At 34.5% G+C, this 14450-nt stretch overlaps 1 long non-coding RNA gene across 1 annotated transcript; it reads left to right on the top strand.

Annotated features, from left to right (window-relative positions):
* Positions 1–1306: 1306 nt before the first annotated feature.
* On the top strand, positions 1307–2392 carry LOC127548552 (uncharacterized). The gene is made up of 2 exons (XR_007950426.1): positions 1307–1481; positions 2133–2392. It is a non-coding gene; the product is annotated as an uncharacterized LOC127548552 (long non-coding RNA).
* The last annotated feature ends 12058 nt before the right edge of the window (positions 2393–14450 follow it).

The following is a 14450-nucleotide window of genomic DNA, read 5'->3' as shown; positions in this document are numbered from 1 at the left end:
CCCTTTTTTTCCACCATGAGTGTCAGTTTCCTTATATATAAAATTAAAGGGAATAGTTTAGATAATTGCTAAGATCCCTAATCCAAATGCTCAGTTTTTTTTTTTAAATATCCATAAAATTCTTTTCTAGTGGCAAAGAAACTAGTTTTCTTAATTTTTAATCAACCAGGAATCTGAGTCTGTTTTGCTGTTTGGCAGTGATAGCTAGCACTTTTAAGTTAAGTTTTTTCCTTTACTTTGTTATTGTTATTGTTATTGTTTCTTCTTCTTCTTCTTCTTCTTCTTCTTCTTCTTCTTCTTCTTCTTCTTCTTCTTCTTCTTCTTCTTCTTCTTCTTCTTCTTTTCTTCTTCTTCTCATCCTCCTTCTCCTCCTCCTCCTCCTCCTCCTCTTTCTCTTCTCCTCCTCCTCCTCCTCTTCCTTCACCTCCTCCTCCTTGTCCTCCTCCTCCTCTTCCACCACCAACTCCTCCTCCTCCTCCTCCTCCTCCTCCTCCTCCTCCTCCTCCTCCTCCTCCTCCTCCTCTGTCTTCTTCTTCTCATTTTTTGGTGAGGCAATCATGGTTAAGTGCCTTGTCTAGGATCACACAACCTAGTAAGTGTCAAGAGTCTGAGGCTAGATTTGCACCAAGGACCTCCTGACTCCAGGACCAGGGCTCTATTCACAGTGCCATCTAATTTCCCCTGTTTTAAGTTTGTTTAAAAAAGTTTTTTTTCTATTTATTAGTATCATTTTACAAATGAAGAGGCTAAGGAAAATCAAGATTAAGTGACTTATCCAAGACAGCAAAGCTCAAATATTTGTTTGAAGTCATTTGAGAGCTCTGGCATTTTTGATTTTAGGTCTAGCTCTCTATCTAGAGGTAATGAAAGGCATGAAAGTTTACTGAGTAGGACTGAGACATGGTTAGACATGCTATACCAGTGAAAACCCAGGTGCAGTCTCTATACCCATTTTATTCTTCTTCCAATCTTTTAAGGTAGTTTAGTCTTTAGTTAGAGGTAGTTAGAGTAAAATGGCTCCCATTTTATAGGTAATTGAATAAAGGCTCAAAGAGGTGAGAATCACAAAATTACACTGTTTTTGAATATTAGGAGTGAAAACCAGTTCTATTTTCGAGACCAAGATTTTCCCCCCAATTATACCATATAACATTCTTTATTGATGGATTACCTTTTAAAAAAATCAAATTAATGAATGAACTTGCTAATCTATGATTCAGATTATAACAGAATATCTCTATTTCTATGGGTTTATAAAGATTTTGAAAACATCTTTTTCTTCTTTCAACAGGAAATCACAAACCTGGTCACAATAACAGTTGTAGAAGGAGTAAGGGTAAATGTAAGCGTTTTAAGTGCCAAGAAAAATACTATGAATACATGGGAAAATGTCATTGGCCAGCAAAATACTGTTGTGTGCTAAAAACAAATTTGCCAGAGGGAAGAAAGTGAAATGAATTGAGACTTCAGAATAGAAAAATGTAAGTGTACAGGAGACAGAAGTTAAAATGCATGGTATTTTTCTTTTTCTCTTGATAAAGAAAAAATTAAATTGAAAATTATACTTCCTTTTTTTTGGTGAGGCATTGGGGGGTAAAGTGTCTTGTCCAGGGTCACACAACTAGTAAGTATTAAGTCTCTGCGACTGCATGTGAGCACTAATGTCTTCCTGACTTCTGTGTTGGTGCTCTATTCCTTGTGCCATAGAGCTGCAACAAAAGTAGACTTCCTAAAGCAGAAATGATTCCTGCAGCTTTTCTTATTTACATATATATATATATATATATATATATATATGTTTCCCAATATAGAAGTCCTCTAAAATGATGGAAGTATAAATAGACTTCCTTTCCGTATCTTGCTCAAATTATTGAGATCCAGAATTTCACTGTTTAGAGTGATTCTTCTACTGATAGATTACAAAATCCCAAGATTCTTTTATTATTATTATATCTTTTTATTTACAAAATATGTGCATGGAAAATTTTCCAGTATTGACTCTTGCAAAATGTTCTGTTCCAACTTTTCCTCCCTTTCCTTCCACCCTCTCCCCTAGATGGCAGATACTCCAGTACATGTTAAATATGTTAAAGTATATGTTAAATCTAATACATAGATACATTTTTATACAGTTATCTTGCTGCACAAGAAAAATTGGATCTAGAAAAACAAGAAAAAACCTGAGACGGAAAACAAAAATGCAAACAAACAATAACAGGAAGAGTGGAAATGCTATGTTGTGGTCCACACTCAGTTCCCATGGTCCTCTCTCTCTGGATGTAGATGACTCTCTTCATCATTGAACAATTGGAACTGGTTTGAATCATCTTGTTATTGAAAAGAGCCATGTCTATCAGAATTGATCATCATATATAGTCTTATTGTTGCCATGTATCATGATCTCCTGGTACTCATTTCACTCAGCATCAGTTCATCTAAGTCTCTCCAGGCCTTTCTGAAATCATCCTGCTGGTCATTTCTTACAGAACAATGATATTCCATAACGTTTATATACCATAATTTATTCAGCACTTTCCAGTTTCTAGCCCCTACAAAAAGGGTTGCCACAAACATTTTTGCACATACAGATCCCTTTCCCTCCTTTAAGATCTCTTTGGGATAAATTCCCAGTAGTAACACTGCTGGATCAAAGGGTATGCACAGTTTGATAACTTTTTGGGCGTAATTTCAGATTGCTCTCGAGAATGGTTGGATTCATTCACAGTTCCACTAACAATGTATCAATGTCCCAGTTTTCCCACATTCCCTCCAACATTCATCATTATCTTTTCCTGTCATCTTCTAATGTGAGAGGTGTGTAATGGCATCTCAGAGTTGTCTTAATTTTCATTTCTCTGAACAATAGTGATTCGGAGCACCTTTTCATATGAGTTAGTTCATAGAGATATTTCAATTTCTTTATCTAAAAATTGTCTGTTCATAATATTAGACAGTTTATGAATTAGAGAATGGCTTGATTTCTTATAAATTTGAGATATTTTTTATATGTTTTGGAAATGAGGCCGTTATCAGAACCTTTAATCTAGTTAAAAAAAAATCTGAATAAATCTGGAAGCAGAAAACTCCCAGCATCTTTGGTCAAAATAGAAACAAATGCTATTTACACTCGATGTAAGTCATTTGGGACCCAAACAATGACCAATTAGAACCTAGCCTAAGACCTATTCTTGGTCAGTCAATGACAGTCAGAGTGGTTTTAGGTCCTTTAGAAAGAAATCTAACCAGGAAACCCCAAGTTATTTTTAAAAATAATAGCTTTCTATTTTCAAAATACATTCAAAGATAGTTTTCAACATTCACCCAAGCAAAACCTTGTGTTCCAAATTTTTCTCTCTTTCTTTCTTCTACTCCACTCTCTTAGATAGCAAGTAATCCAATATATATATATATATATATATATATATATATATATATATATATATATTTATTATTATGGCTTTTTTATTGACAGAACATATGCATGAGTAATTTTTCAACATTGACCCTTGCAAACACTTCTGTTCCAATTTTTCCCTTCCTTCCCTCCACCCCCTCTCCTAAAATGGCAGGCAGTCTCATACATGTTAAACATATTAAAGTATATCTTAAATACAATATATGCATGTATATTTATACAGTTCTCTTGTTGCCCAAGAAAAGTGGATTTAGAAAGGTAAAAATAACCTGGGAAGAAAAACAAAAATGTAAGCAGCCCACACTGATTTTCTAGTGTTCTTTTTGCTGGGTGTAGCTGATTCTGTTCATCACTGATCAGTTGAAACTGAAGTGGATCGTCTCATTCCCGAAGATATCCACTTCCATCAGAATACATCCTCATACAGTATTGCTGTTGAAGTATATAATGATCTCCTGATTCTGCTCATTTCATTCAGCATCAGTTCACATAAGTCTCTCAAAGCCTTTCTGTATTCATCCTGCTGGTCATAATCCAATATATATTAAATATGTGCAATTCCTCTATACATAGTTCCACATTTATCATACTGCATAAGAAAAATCATATCAAAAAGAGAAAAAAATGAGAAAAAAAGTGCAAATAACATAAAGGTGAAAATACTATGTTGTGATCCATATTCAGTCCCCACAGTCCTCCCTCTGGATGCAGATGGCTCTCTCCATAATAAGTCTATTGCAACTGACCTGAATGACCTTATTCTTGAAAAGAGTCAAGTTCATCAGAGTTGATCATCACATAATCTTATTGTTGTTCACAATATTCTCTTGGTTCTACTTACTTTACTTAGTATGAGTTTATGTAAGTCTCTGCAGGCCTTTTGAAATCATTCTGCTGATCTTTTCTTATAGAACAATAATATGCCATTACATTCATATACCATAACTTAATCAGCCATTCCATATCTGATGGAAATGCATTGTTTCTAGTTCCTTGCCACTACAAAAAGGTCTGCTACAAACATTTTTGTACATATGGGTCCTTATCCCTTTTTTCATGATCCCTTTGGGATACAGGTAACTGCATCACTGTAACTACAGTCTGTCCTCATGATTATGCTCAAGACATATTTGGTGGGGAACAATTTAATTCCATTTGCAATTGACAAATATAGAGCTATTCCCACTTGTTGGAATCTTTACAAACTGCTAACTCATTAGAGTTTATGTTTTGGGCCAGAACCTGAAACAAGGTACTAAGTAGGAATAATTGATACAATGCTTGTGTTCACACTTTTACTCATTGGAGTTCACAAGTATGGGAGATTCACAAAGAAAACTTTGTAACTTTGTGAATTCACACCTCTGTTGAAGCTCTTAGGGCCAGAGAGCAGTATGGGAGAAACCCCATAATCCCTCTCTCTCATATCCCACAATTCCTCTGTCTCATATATAAGATATAGATGAGGCTCTCAGACAGAATTCAGTCAAATTACATGGAGAGGAGAGCATCAAGTCAGAAGAAGCCACGAGCCGAAGTTGAGCCAGAGCCAGGAGAGAATTACTTTGGAAGGCAAGAGAGACAGATTCCTCTTTGTGCTGGCTGGAGGCTGAAGGGAGCAGAGGCAGAGGCTGAAGGACAAACCTTTGGATTTGGAGACATTTGGAGGGAGCTCTTGGAACCAAGCAGAGAGAGAGAGAGACCTCTAAGAATCTAGCTCTCTGGGCCCAAGGAAAGAGACAAGACTTGGAAGGAGAAATAAACATTTGTATTTTGACCAGCTGGCTACATTTGGGGTAATTATTGATCTGAACTGATATTAAGGCTGCCTCCAGAAAACCTCCCCAAGAAACCTTCTCTCGAAGAGAGAACTATTATATTTAAAAGAAGAAAATCACCACATCCACTTATTTAAACATAAGCTTCTTGGAAACAGGATTAATGAAATAAAGAAAAACATTTCGAATGTATGAAGTCCACAACTCTCAGTCATTTACAATTTTTCCTTTCTTTTTTTTAACAGAATTTTATTAATTTTTTTCAAATTATATGAAAATTTTTTAATATTTTTTTTGTTTTTAAAATATTTTCATAATCTTCATGTTGTAAACAACAACACAAATTACAAAAAGAAAGAACAAAATAGAAAAAAAAACTTAAAAAATGAAAGACATGCTTCAATTTGCATTTAGGATTTATTGCTTTGTTCTCTGTGGTGAAGTCCGGGTTAGCTCCCTGGAGGCCTCAGAATCAGCTGGAGTCAGGATAAGCAAAAGTCCTTGGTCTTTAGGGGGAGAAATGGAGGGGATAGACAAAACTGCCACACACTCTCCACCAACCTCCCTTCTCCTTGTCCTCTTTGAAAGTGACTCTGACTTGTCTCACTCCACCCTCTAATTTCTCCTACGATTCTCTGTATAAGATCTAGCCAGCATGGAATAGTGAGAAGGGCCATTTTTCCAAGCATATGCTAATAGAGTATTGTACAATAACTAATTAGCCTTAAATGCTCCGTTGTCTGATTCCAATGCATGTATTCAAAGTTTCAGCCCTTTACACTCTGTAAGTGGATACTATTTTTTTTTTTAATCATGAATCTTTTGGAATTTTCTTGGGACATTCACTGTATTCCTGAGAGTCATTGTTATTCACAATTAGTACAATATTCCTGTTAATGTATACAATTTTCTCCTGGTTTTGCTAATTTCATTTTGCATCAGTCCATATAAGACTTTCCACATTTTGAATTCTTCATGCTCATTTTTCATAACACATTAGCTTTTGATTATAGTTATATACAAGTTCTTTAGCCATTTCCTAATTGATATCATCTTCTCAATTTCTTTGTCTTGTGAAAAAAGAACTGGTATAAATATTTTTGTATAAGTACATGCTTTCCTCTTTTTTGATGTCTTTGAGATACAGAACTAGTAATAATATTGTTGGGTCAAAGAGTATTTGCAGTTTTAGTCTTTGGAGCATAGTTCTAAATTGTTCTACATAATTGAAATAAACAGATTTTTTGGGGGGGAAATGATGGGGGTGAACCCTGAAACTGTCCAAAGTCTCCTCTGAAAGAGGCCCACCCTCAGGGAGCCCAGTTGGGTCATCTTACTCTGTTGGAGATCAGGCCAGGGATATGGTCTTACCCTCTATTGAGTTGAAGATTAGTCCGCAAATACTCCCAGCAGCTCAAGACTCCCAAGATAAGTAATCTCTTTTCAATTAGAGATCTAAGTTCATGGCATTGTCAATAATTGGGGTAATCTCATTCAATTTTGAATTAAAGCTGGAGCCTCATATGGCTGATAAAAGACACCTTTGAACCCCGATTCTTCGAAGAAGTCCTAAACCAGATTATGCTTGCCAAGGAACAGCCTTCTTAGCAAGCTGATCTGCCAGGACTTTTTTTGCCCACTGGTGAAGATATTCTCTTCTCAGTATAAACCTTTGCTATCTTCCTAACTACCTTTTGCCCACTAAGAAGTCTGTCTTCCTATCAAAGCTGGCTTCTCAGTTCCAATAAATCCCTTTTGCTATGCAGATTTTGAGTTTGTGAATTCTTTAGCATAAGATTTGTATTGATCAGAGGGGATTTTCCATCCCAGTTCTCACACCTCATGACAACTACCACTAAGCTCATCATTTGCATCTCATCATAATGATTGGATTAGATCACAACTCCACCAAGAGTGAATGAGTGTCTCAATTTCACTCACTTCTCCTTCAATAGTTATTAATTTCCTTTTCTATAATATTAGTCAGTCTGATAAGATAAGAAGCTTTTCCTCATCACTGTTTTAATTTCTATTTCTCTAATCAAAAGTGATTTAGTATATGATTATGTGACTTTATGTAACTTTGATTTCTTTGTTTGAAAACTTCCTGTTCATATTTTTGACCACATTTTTTAAAAATGGGGAATGAGTTGTATTCTTCTATAATTGATACAGTCCTCTATTTATTTGAGAAATGAGGCTTTTATCAGAGAAATTTGTTGCAAATTTTTCATAACATTCTGCTTTCTTTTTAATCTTGGCTGCATTAGTTTTGTTTGTGTAAAAACCTTTTTAATGCAATATGATTAAATTATTCAATTTACATCTTGTAATCTCTATTATTTGTTTAGTCTTGAATTCTTCGACTTCTGATAAATTTGACAGGTAAGGTATTAATTACTTGGTGTCTTAATTTGTTTGGGGTATCATCCTGTATGTTTAAGTCATTTACTCATTTTGACTTCATCTTGGTATAGAGTGTAATATTCTGGACTAAACTAGTTTTTTTCATGCTGCTTTCCAATTTTGACAACATTTTTTGCTTTTGCCAAATAGTGAGATCTTGTCTCCAAAACTTAGATCTTTGATTTCTAAGGTCTTTTGTTCTCGTTTACTGTGTGCCTAATCTTTCCCACTAATACACCCACTCAACTTTTGATTGCCACGAATCATGGAGTTGGAAATCTGAGATGGTTAGGCCACCTGTCTTCAAATATTTTTTCATTTATTTTTTTGATATCCTTAACTTTTTGTTCTTCCGGATCCATATATATATATATTTTTTTTTTTACCTCTATAAAATGGTTTAAAGTTAGTTTGATCATAACATTGAATAAGTAAATTTGTTTAGGTAGGTTTTCCATTTTTATTTTATTGACTTGGCTTAATCAGAGACTCCATTATAGGAAGAAATTGTGACAGAAACTGTCTGAGCCAAATCACTCAACTTTGTCCTTCCCATCCTAATTCACTTGTGGCCAGTGGGTGGGAAAAGAGTCCACATGACTTGGACTCTTTTCTGGTTGTATAATATGTGTGATTGTTTATAATTTCAGTGTGGATGGCAACACTTCCTTTTAAAAATCTCTATGTACCTTCCCTATTGGGTAATCCCCTAGCCATAAATATATACAAGGGCATTCCAGTGTCTTGAAAAATTTCCTTCTGTTAGATTGTATTTAGGAGCTGAAGTGAACTCAGTAAAGGATAACAGAGTTCTAGTTAGTTCTGACTTCACTTGTCTTATGGACTTCTAGTCTCTCTTTAGTTGACTTTTCCTCAGTGTATCTATAGTTTTCTGGTTCCAGTCAACAGATCATGAGGATGTTCCACTTGGTTTTCATGGTGCTCTTTATGATCATCTACTGTACTGGCTCAGGTAAGGAGCAGATTGACCTATAAAGAGATAGCACTACTGCAACATATCTAACATATCTAGGACTGCTTGCCATCTAGGGGAAGGGGTGGAGGGAGGGAAGGGACAAATTGGAACAGAAGCGAGTGCAAGGGATAATGTTGTAAAAAAAAAATTACCCTAAAGAGATAGCACTATGAATGTGCAAAATGAGCTCAAAAAAGGTCCTCCAGATGTTCTAGATGGCATTTGGAGTAGTGTTGGGGCCTCTCTAATACTAGGGAAGATTAAGGGAAAAGTTACATATAAACACTTAGTTCAAGGAGCTTATTATGAGAACAAAGTTCAGTAGATAATGTTTCACTTATGGCCATTAGGAGGAAGGGCTAATCTGAGAGATCCTGCCTTGAGAGATTTTTATGCATTTAAAAAACTCTTCAAAAGTACAAGATAGGACAGCTTGGAGTAAGATAGATCCAATCAGATTTGTAAGATCTACTAGCCAACTAGCAAAGCCCCTACTCCTTTTTATAGATGAGAAAATTGAAGTCACCAACCTGTACAAGGTGAGTTGCAAAGCTTAGATTCAAACTCAGAAGTCATGCATCCAAGTGGAGGAAAAAAGTTTACATCTTTTCCTGCCGCATCATGATGCACTATATGTATAATTTCTAGGACACAGTTGATATTTAAGAAATACTTGGTTATTGAACAATTTATAATTCCTCTTGCTCCCTTCATCTCATTCCTTACAAAATCTTCTAATTTTCCCCTTTATATTCTATTCCTGGTCAGAGATACTAAGAACTTATTTCTTCCAAACACTATTCTTTTGTCTTACAAATGAAGTAAAACTGCTTCAGTTTCTTTGTCCCCACAAACTAATTTTTTTTTCTTGTACTGACAGCATTATCATCAGGTTGCTTATGAAAAAAACATTGAGATGCAACGGATTGTATTCCAAAGATACACCCTTTTCCTTAGGAGTTAGAAGACTTGGACTGAGATCCTAGTAAAAGTATTTAATGGTTTTGTGAGCCTATCAATCCCCCTTTTTTTCCACAATGAGTCTCAGTTTCCTTATCTATAAAATTAAAGGGAAGAGTTTAGATAATTGCTAAGATCCCTAATCCAAATACTCAGATTTTTTTTTTTAATATCCATAAAATTCTTTTCTAGTGGCAAAGGAACTAGTTTTCTTAATTTTTAATCAACCAGGAATCTGAGTCTGTTTTGCTGTTTGGTAGTTTGGTAGGCTGTTTGCTAGCACTTTTAAGTTAAGTTTTTTTTTCTTTACTTTGTTATTGTTATTTCTTCTTCTTCTTCTTCTTCTTCTTCTTCTTCTTCTTCTTCTTCTTCTTCTTCTTCTTCTTCTTTTCCTTCTCCTTCTCATTTTTTGGTGAGGCAATCATGGTTAAGTGCCTTGTCTAGGATCACACAGCCTAGTAAGTGTCAAGTGTCTGAGGCCAGATTTACACCAAGGACCAGGACCAGGGCTCTATTCACAGTGCCATCTAGTTTCCCCTGTTTTAAGTTTTTTAAAAAATTTTTTTCTATTTATTAGTATCATTCTACAAATGAAGAGGCTAAGGAAAACCAAGATTAAGTGACTTATCCAAGACAGCAAAGCTCAAATATTTTTTTGAAGTCATGTGAGAGCTCTGGCATTTTTGATTTTAGGTCTAGCTCTCTATCTAGAGGTAATGAGAGACATGAAAGTTTACTGAGTAGGACTGAGGTCATGGTTAGACATGCTATACCAGTGAAAACCCAGGTGCAGTCTCTATACCCATTTTATTCTTCTTCCAATTTTTTAAGGTAGTTTAGTCTTTAGTTAGAGGTAGTTAGAGTAAGATGGCTCCCATTGTATAGGTAATTGAATAAAGACTCAAAGAGGTGAGAATCACAAAGTTACACTGTTTTTGAACATTAGGAGTGAAAACCAGTTCTATTATCGAGACCAAGATTTTCCCCCCAATTATACCATATAACATTCTTTATTGATGGATTACCTTTTTAAAAAATCAAATTAATGAATGAACTTGCTAATCTATGATTCAGATTACAACAGAATATCTCTATTTCTATGGGTTTATAAAGATTTTGAAAACATCTTTTTCTTCTTTCAACAGGATATGGTACACTTGGTCACACTAAGAGGTGTATAAAGTATAAGGGTAAATGTGTGTATTCTAATTGCCGAGAAGATGTCTATGTATATATGGGAAGATGTAATTGGCTAACTAAAAATTGTTGTGTGCTAAAAACAGATATGCCAGAGAGAAGAAAGTGAAATGAATTGAGGCTTCAGAATAGAAAAGTGTAAGTGTATAGGAGATAGAAGTTAAAAATGTATGGTATTTTTCTTTTTCTTTTAATAAAGAAAAAACTAAATTGAAAATTATACTTCCTTTTTTTTTGGTGAGGCATTTTGGGAAAAGTGTCTTGTCCAGGGTCACACAACTAGTAAGTATTAAGTCTCTGAAACTGCATGTGAACACTAATGTCTTCCTGACTTCTGTGTTGGTGCTCTATTCCTTGTGCCATAGAGCTGCAACAAAAGTAGACTTCCTAAAGCAGAAATGATTCCTTGTGCCATAGAGCTGCAACAAAAGTAGACTTCCTAAAGCAGAAATATTCTGGATATATATATATATCCAGAAAGTTTCCCAATATAGAAGTCCTCTAAAATGATGAAAGTATAAATAGACTTCCTTTCCGTATCTTGCTCAAATTATTGAGATCCAGAATTTCACTGTTGGGAGTGATTCTTCTACTGATAATTACAAAATCCCAAGATTCTTTTATTATTATTATAGCTTTTTATTTACAAAATATATGCATGGATAATTTTCCAGTATTGACTCTTGCAAAATCTTCTGCTCCAACTTTTCCTCTCTTTCCTTCCACCCTCTCCCCTAGATGGCAGATAGTCCAGTACATGTTAAATATGTTACAGTATATGTTAAATCTAATACATAGATACATTTTTATACAGTTATCTTGCTGCACAAGAAAAATTGGATCTAGAAAAAAAGAAAAAACCTGAGACGGAAAACAAAAATGCAAACAAACAATAACAGGAAGAGTGGAAATGCTATGTTGTGGTCCACACTCAGTTCCCATGTCCTCTCTCTGGATGTAGATGACTCTCTTCAACATTGAACAATTGGAACTAGGTTGAATCATCTCGTTGTTGAAAAAAGCCACGTCTATCAGAATTGATCATCATACATAGTCTTATTGTTGCCATGTATAATGATCTCCTGGTACTCATTTCACTCAGCATCAGTTCATCTAAGTCTCTCCAGGCCTTTCTGAAATCATCCTGCTGGTCATTTCTTACAGAACAATAATATTCCATAACATTTATATACCATAATTTATTCAGCAGTTTTCAGTTTCTAGCCCCTCAAAAAGGGTTGCCACAAACATTTTTGCACATACAGGTCCCTTTCCCTCCTTTAAAAGCTCTTTGGGATAAATTCCCAGTAGTAACACTGCTGGATCAAAGGGTATGCACAGTTTGATAACTTTTTGGGCATAATTCCAGATTGCTCTCCAGAATGGTTGGATTCGTTCACAGTTCCACCAACAATGTATCAGTGTCCCAGTTTTCCCACATTCCCTCCAACATTCATCATTATCTTTTCCTGTCATCTTCCAATATGAGAGGTGTGTAATGGCATCTCATAGTTGTCTTAATTTTCATTTCTCTGAACAATAGTGATTCGGAGCACCTTTTCATATGAGTTAGTTCATAGAGATAGTTCAATTTCTTCATCTAAAAATTGTCTGTTCATAACCTTTGACAGTTTATCAATTGGAGAATGGCTTGATTTCTTATAAATTTGAGATAATTTTTATATGTTTTGGAAATGAGGCCTTTATCAGAACCTTTGAATGTAAAAATGTTTTCCCAGTTTATTGCTTCTCTTCCCAAGATTCTTAATAGTAAGTACAAGTGTAAGTTACAAAGGAGTAAAATATTAAAGAAGTTGAAAGTAATGTGTGAGGAAGAATTTGTTCTAATCATGGGAAATAGATGTATAAATGCATGAAGTTTATAGATGTTAGCATTTTTTAAAAAATCCAGTGTAGATGGAACATAGAAACCCTGAAGAGCAATGTTGCTAAGTAAGTTTAGAAATATATTTAGGAGACTAGTGATAGAGAACCTTTAATATACAAGAAGGGTAGGGGCCAAAAAGAGAACTTCTTGGGACACCTAACTTCTGAGAGTATGAGTTAGAATATGACGCCCTTTTAGAGGAAAAGATATTGAAGAAGTGGAGGCAGATAGGTAGGAGAAGAACCATGAGAGATTGGGGACCCAAAATCTTAAAGAAAAGAGCTTATCAGTGAGTCAGGAGTAATTGCAATAAGATCATTGACAATCTGAGAGAAAGAAGTTTCAGAAGAATAATGGAATTGGAAGTCACATTGTTAGGGTTAAGATGAGAATGAGGGAAGAACGAGTTGAAACACATATTGTAAATTGTTTTATATTAGAATTTATGCATAAAAGGCAGAAGACAGAATGGCAGTAGAGAAGGAAGGAAGGAGTTAGAGATTTTGAAGAAAGGTGAGATTGTGGGGAAAGAGGCACTCTCAGAATTTTGAAGAAGAATGAAAACAATTGAGAGAGCCTTTTGGAGGGTGGAACAGTAAGTTAATGAATGAGATTTATATATCAATGCATTTGAAGTTGTATAATATAAATTTTTAGTGCAAACAGAATGGCTGCATGATTTTCTTGATCTTTGTTCAACAATATAAGTTTAGGAGATAGACAATGAATGGGTCATTGATTCAAGGCAATCTCCTCAAAGGTCTAAAGTGCCCCTGTTTTTATATGTCTAGAGAATAATCCAGTAGGAGATGTTGAGATTTCAATAGGAATTATTGCTGTACAAACTGAAAATTTTATCAGTCTCATATATTATTTAACCAGAAGAGTTCAAGTCATGTTGATTCTTTTCTCTCTCTCAGGCCACAAGAGGATTGGTATGGGGAGAACCAAGCTGAATTCAGGCAGTTTCTTAATAGATATATTCTTTTAACAGAGTAGATTCTCTGCTACACTAATCCCTATTGAAGCATTCCTGACATCCAAATATTTTATATTATATTCAGTTATTTTAAATGGATTTTTTTTTTTTTTTTTTGCTATTGGGCTTTAATGATAATGTATAGAAATGCTGTTGCTTTAGAAGAGTTCATTTTAAATCTTGTGGCTTTGCTAAAATTAATGTTTAAAACTTCCCTTTCAGTTGATTTTTCTAGGATTGTCTAAGAATGGCATCATATCCACAAAATAGTGATCATTTAATTTCCTTATTGCTATTCTAATTCCTTCAATTTCTTTTTTTTTTCCTATTGCTATAGTTAACATTTCTAGTATCCTATTAAATAATAATGGAGGTAATGTTCATTCTTGTTTCATCCCTGATATCATTGAGAAAGTCTCTATTTTCATTTTGGATGCTTCTTGCTAATGATTTTTGATAATATTCATCATTTTAAGGAAAGTTCCATTTTCCCCTTGCTTTCTAGTATGAGTTTCTTTTCGATGGATTGTATTTTGTTAAAAGCTCTGCAAATATTAAAGTATCATCTGATTTTTGTTGGTTTTGTTATTGATAATAATGGTTTTTATAATCCTCTACCAACCTCTAATTTCTGGTATAAGTCCCATCTGATTATTGTATGTGATCCTTGTGTTAAATTATTATAATGTAAGTAGTATTTTATTTTAAAATTTTGAATCAATATTCATTAGGGAAATTGGCCTATGATTTCTTTTTTTCAGATTTTTTTTCAGCATTTAGCTTAAATATCACATTTTATTTGAGCCAGAAAAGGAATTTGGTAAGACTTTCTGTATTTTTTAAAAATAGTT

The sequence above is a fragment of the Antechinus flavipes genome, chromosome 2, assembly GCF_016432865.1.
Source record: "Antechinus flavipes isolate AdamAnt ecotype Samford, QLD, Australia chromosome 2, AdamAnt_v2, whole genome shotgun sequence".
NCBI classification, from domain to species: Eukaryota; Metazoa; Chordata; class Mammalia; order Dasyuromorphia; family Dasyuridae; genus Antechinus; species Antechinus flavipes.
This window is presented reverse-complemented; position numbering and strand designations above follow the sequence as displayed.